Source organism: Frieseomelitta varia, unplaced genomic scaffold (genome assembly GCF_011392965.1).
Source record: "Frieseomelitta varia isolate USP_RPSP 00005682 unplaced genomic scaffold, Fvar_1.2 scaffold_370, whole genome shotgun sequence".
Lineage (NCBI taxonomy): Eukaryota > Metazoa > Arthropoda > Insecta > Hymenoptera > Apidae > Frieseomelitta > Frieseomelitta varia.
Window position 1 is genome coordinate 1 of NW_025110113.1, and position 5,959 is coordinate 5,959.

Genomic DNA, 5,959 nt, shown 5'->3' on the forward strand with positions numbered 1-5,959 from the left:
TCTTTTTTTTTTTTCTTCTTCCTATAGGTCGGTTAGCTTCGAACCTTGAAGGATCCTACGTACGTGCGTGATCGACAACCACACGGTTATTGTCACGTTACGTTACGGGGGTAGCCCCCGGCGAAATCAGCGGGGTTATCCGATAGGTCGGATGGTGCCAGTGCGGCGTCCGAGAAACTACTGAACGAATGCTGGCGGTTCTCTTCTCCGACTCGGTTCGGGCACGCTCCTCGGTTCGCTCTCGTAGAGAGATCGACACACCAGCACACGGGCCGGCGGCAGCCGAGAGTGAAACCAATACCAGCGCGCCGGGGAATCGACTCGACTCGACTCGACTCGCTACTCACACGGGCCCGCAACCTCCATCCCATCCCGTCGTCCCCTGTTCTCGTACTCGTGCTCGTGCTCGTGCTCTTGCTCTTGCTCTTGCGTTCGTTCGTGAGTCCGTTTGACTTGTGCACCTACGTCCGTGAATCTGCTCGCGCCCGTAGTGGTAGCCGTCGTCCCGTTTCGTCCCGTTTCGTCTCGTCTCGTCCCGTTCCGCTTCGTACCGTGTCGTCCCGATTCCGTCCCATCCCAGAGCGACGCAGCACGCGACAGATCTGGATGCTCTGCTCGCTCTCCTCCGTCCACTACTCCTCGCCGCCGCGACCACGACCACCACGCGCCTCTTCTTCTCCCTCTCTTCTTTCGCGCTGCTCTTCCCCCCCCCCTCCCCCCTCCACCCTCGTTTTCTTCAGTGCCCTTCGCTCTCTCTCTCTCTCTCTCTCTCTCACTCGTTCTCTTCTTCTTTCTTCTCTTTCGCACTCTATCAACCTGGTTCCTATCTCTGTCTCTCTCTCTGTCTCTCTTTCTCTCTCTGTCTACCTACCTACGCCGCTCCTTTTCACCTTTTCTTCTTTACTTCTTTCCTTTTCTATTCTCCCGTTCAGAGAGGAACGAAGCGAGGCAAATGTCTGTCTTCTTTATTATATGTCGGCCAGTCGGCGCGCGCGTCTCTTTGGAATGGTCGTGAATGGGCACTCGGTGGCAGGGATAAAAGGCCCTCGGTCCGAAAACGAAGGAGGCCAACACCTGCGAAACTTCAAATATCCACGCCCTTTCGATGGGGTGGTGGGGGGCGGAGGGGAAGTGAGAAAAATCGTGTCGCCAAGATTGTGACGGTGTCGCAGAATAGTTTTTTTCCCCTCTCGTCACTCGTGTCTTTCTTTTTTTCTTTTTTTTTTTTTTTTTTTGCAAATCTCTTCGCCTCACGCCGGCAAACGCGCCACCGCCGCTGCATCGGCCACCGCGGCACGCATCTTTGGTTCTTCTCGTTTCCTTCGGCTCCGTCGTCTCCTTTTCATTCTCTCCGTGGACACGGGCGAAAGAGGCCCTATCGAGTCCGTCAGCCGCGCGTACCTGTAAACAGTAACAAGGTCGTCCCTTCAGTCTCTCTCTCAATGGGGGGGGGGGGGGGGGGGGGGGGAGAGGAGGAAAGAAACGTTTTCCGGCTTCCGCGCTACGCCACGCGCCCCTCCCGTTGCGAATAGAATCGCAAGGACACGACTGAAGGGGGGCTTCTAAGCATTCTTCGCTCTTTCCGAGAGAAAATCTCCTGCAGATTTTCCGGCCCTTTTTTTTCAACCTCGAGTTCGGAACGCTCGTCGTGTATAAAAATAGTCCGCCTTTGATATCTATTTCGGGGAATTATTTTTTTAGGTACATTTCAGAGTATTTCGTGGCAACAGAAGACGGTTTTTTTTTTTTTTTTGAAAATAACGAAAATTTAATTTCAATTTCTTTTTTTTTTTTACGAATCGATGAAAATTCGAGTTTTCTCCCCCACATTTTGAATATTCGATGGTTCTCCATTCTGCGGAGTAATTTTCAAGAAATGAAAAACGTCAAGTTACCGAGAATATCAGTAAAATTGAAAATTTTTCAAAGAAACGGCGAAAAAGATTTATTATTTTATTGTAATTTAACTCGATCTTGCAACAAGTACATTTAACTATACTGTCGTAATTAAACAGCGCTAACCCCAGCCTCGAAGAAACATTTTTCGTCCAACTATGCGATCGAGGTTCTACAGAATAGTCACCGAAAGACAAAAATAACCTTTACGGACACGTGTTCTCTCAATTTTTTTTTTATTATTTAAAAAAGAACAATAATAAAATCCTACGAGAAAAGAAAATAAAACAGATTGAAAATGAACAAGTCGTGACCCTTTGGTTTTCTTTTCAGAATTATGACTCGAGTAGTACTCGTAGCGAGAGAAAAAGGACGCGTACAGAAAAAAAAGAAAAAGAAAAAATAAACGAGGGAAAGGATCGCGCGTCGGGGTATGCGCCTTTTCCAGCGGGGCTTAATAGCGACTTTTTCGGGGAAAACTATCTCACGCCCGGTGGAGAACAGCTTCTACGGCGTGTACGAAGATAAAGGGGAGATATACCAAGGAGAATCGACTCGCGACATACCTTCGGCCATCGACATTTACGAGCCGCGTCAAATTTCCATGTCCAACATCTCCACTTGTTCTCTAAGATAGCCCAACATCTCTCTCTCTCTTTCTGCCTCTCTGGAACTTCTCAGAGTTTAAAGTCAACGAGGCAAACTCGAGAAATGTTTCCCTCTTTCGACTCGCCAGCGCCAGAGTATTGCCTGTCACCGAAACAACGAACAACTTTGTCGCCCGATCGTCCCGACAAAGTCCGAGTCCACTTAGCCGAGCATTTCCACCCTCCTCCGCGCCCCGCGAACGCGAAGAAGTAGAGTATTCCCGACGATTTTTTTTTCGGAAAAATGACGTGAAATGGACGAAATGGAACGAAGCGCTCGATAAACAAAAAAGTTTATCGCGCGTGCGAGGATTGGAAGGCGCCACATTCTTACGAACAATGGAACTACCACGAAACTATTTCTCTTCGACCAACACGGACAAAAAGGAAAATGTACCTAACTGCATACACCGTTTCTTCTCAGAGAAATATTCTTTTTTGTAAAAGATTTTTTTTTTTTGCACGCTTAAAATATTATTGCTAGCGCTGGTTGTTTTATCTTAATTAACCAACAGCGAGCGAATTTGTCCACCTTGTAAATGAGACAAAGATAACACTCCCGATTTTGATCAGGACATTCAGCAAAGCAAGAAGCAAAGGAGCATTACTTGCGAGAGAATTTACCCGCAGAGTATTGACCGGCGTAATAGAAAGAAACTGGAAGAAAGCTAATAACGTAATAATTCATCTGGCGTGTTAACACCGATTTTTCGCCGAGATCCCGGTTTCGTGTTCACCGAGTCATGAAATTCTACCACTTCGCCGATCGGTAGATCCCCGAATAGAATGCGAACGAGAGAGCCGCCTTTCCAATATACGCGTCCAAACCTAAAGATGGATTGCGTTAAACTTAATTAACCTCTCGCGCCGGGAATGACGTGCCACGCACGTCGACAATATTTTTTGGCCTAAAATTGCAATGTTTTCTCAGTTTTAAGTATATTGAAATATAAACCTAACCCAGGCAAACCAAATTATAAATTTATTGCTTCTTAGTAATTTCTGGCCTAGTGACGTGCCGACAAATTCAAAAAAGAAAACGAATTCGTACGGTTTGGTCACTCGTTATGGTCCGCAATCAGTTGCCGGCGCAAGTGGTTAACCTCTTTGCCACGTCGAGGACTTTTTTGTCCCAAATTGCAACATTTTCGCAGTTTTAAGTATATTGAAATGTAACCCAGGCAAAACAAATTATAAATTTATTATTTATAATTTGTAAATTTACAATTGACAATTTATAAATTTATTTATTATTCTTAGTAATTTCTAGCCAGTGACATACCGACAAATTCAAAAAAGAAAACGAATTCGTACGGTTTGGTCACTCGTTATGGTCCGCAATCAGTTGCCAGCGCAATTAGTTAACCTCTTTGCCACGTCGACAACTTGTTTGTCCCAAATTGTAACATTTTCGCAGTTTTAAGTATATTGAAATGTAACCCAGGCAAAACAAATTATAAATTTATTATTTATAATTTGTAAATTTACAATTGACAATTTATAAATTTATTTATTATTCTTAGTAATTTCTAGCCAGTGACATACCGACAAATTTAAAAAAGAAAACGAATTCGTACGGTTTGGTCACTCGTTATGGTCCGCAATCAGTTGCCAGCGCAATTAGTTAACCACTTTGTCACGTCGAGGATTTTTTTGTCCCAAATTGCAACATTTTCGCAGTTTTAAGTATATTGAAATATAACCCAGGTAAAACAAATTATAAATTTATTATTTATAATTTGTAAATTTACAATTAACAATTTATAAATTTATTTATTATTCTTAGTAATTTCTAGCCAGTGACATATCGACAAATTCAAAAAAGAAAACGAATTCGTACGGTTTGGTCACTCGTTATGGTCCGCAATCAGTTGCCAGCGCAATTAGTTAACCTCTTTGCCACGTCGAGGACTTTTTTGTCCCAAATTGTGACATTTTCGCAGTTTTAAGTATATTGAAATATAACCCAGGCAAAACAAATGACAAGTTTATTACTTCTTAATGACTTCTGTCCAGTTGATATCGCACCGACAAGTTCAAAAGAAAACTCGTCGCATCGGTCACTCGTTATGGTATCCGCGAACCAGCGTTAGGAATTAAACGTGATTAAACACGATTAAAACACGGCCCAATTTCGAATGTTTACCACTAGAACTATCGACGACTGAATTTTCATTGAAGTCGAAACGTTATAATAGAATATACATGCTTCAATTCACATCGCGTGATTCTCATTTAAATCTCTAAGAACACGCTGTTTTACATCTATGAAGTTTCTGATAAAAATTATGAATCGGCCCAATTTTGACCTTTGAACTTTTACCAGTTTTGGTTTATCTCGTGAAGTTTCTATTCTGTTCTCTTTGAAGTTGTTTCAAAGATTTATTTTCCTTTTATTAGTGAATGTTATATATACAGTATTTTATTGTGTAATACTATTGTATATAGTATATTGTAATAATATATTATTATTAATATTTTATTGTGTAATACTATTGTATATTGTAATATTATATATAGCAATAATATTGTATATAGTATATTGTAATAATATATTATATATATATATTGTATATTGTAATATATTATTATTAATATTTTATTGTACATATAACATCATGTATAATTATATACGATCCACTCTGATTTATTACCTTCGTCCGTCTCTCCAAAAGCTTCTCAACACTAAAACCAAATTGACCAAAATGATCGATTCGTAATTTTTGACAGACAAAAAACAGCGTTAAACGTTTTTAAAAATTTAGATAATTTTTTTTTTTTTTTTTTGTTCATTTCTCTATTTTTTTTCAACTTTTTTGATTTCAACGTCTCTGACAGAAATTTTCTGCCCCTAAAGGGAGTAGTTGCAGTGTTAAATACGAATTGGCGAAAAAATTGAACAAGTGGGCGTAAATACGTGTTGGTCTAGGCTGAGTGGATAATCTACGATGCCTTAACGACATTGTTAAATCAACGAAAAACGAACGTGAAGGGATCATCGAGCTTGCTCTGTTATTAAGAAATCTCGATCCGCGTAATTATTACCTCGAAATTATTGCCGATAAGCGCGAGGCGCCCACCATACATAAATTACGGCCAGAATTACCTCCACTCGTTTCTAACAGCCCCGTCTAACAGCCCACGCGTTCGCCGCCAGCCAAGAAGAAAAAGCTTGGCGTACTTCGTCTGAAATTTTCTAATTGACCTAACTTTTGAATGCATTGGATTCGTCGAACCAAAAATATTAAATAAATATAAAATAAAATATTAAAATATTATATAATTATAAGATAAAATAATTACAATATATAATTATAATATAATTATAATAATTGTAAGATATAATTATAAGATAACATATTAAAATATTATATAATTATAAGATAAAATATTTAAATATTATATAATAATAATCA

The 5,959-nt window shown here is 40.5% G+C and overlaps 1 long non-coding RNA gene across 3 annotated transcripts in view; it reads right to left on the reverse strand.

The window, feature by feature from the left end:
- The window catches only part of LOC122530982, an 83,035-nt gene continuing 77,076 nt past the window's right edge, over positions 1–5,959 (reverse strand). For all 3 annotated transcript variants that reach the window (XR_006307162.1, XR_006307164.1, XR_006307163.1), the window contains exon 3: positions 1–1,401. This is a non-coding gene — a long non-coding RNA (uncharacterized LOC122530982). The remainder of the gene's footprint in view (positions 1,402–5,959) is intronic.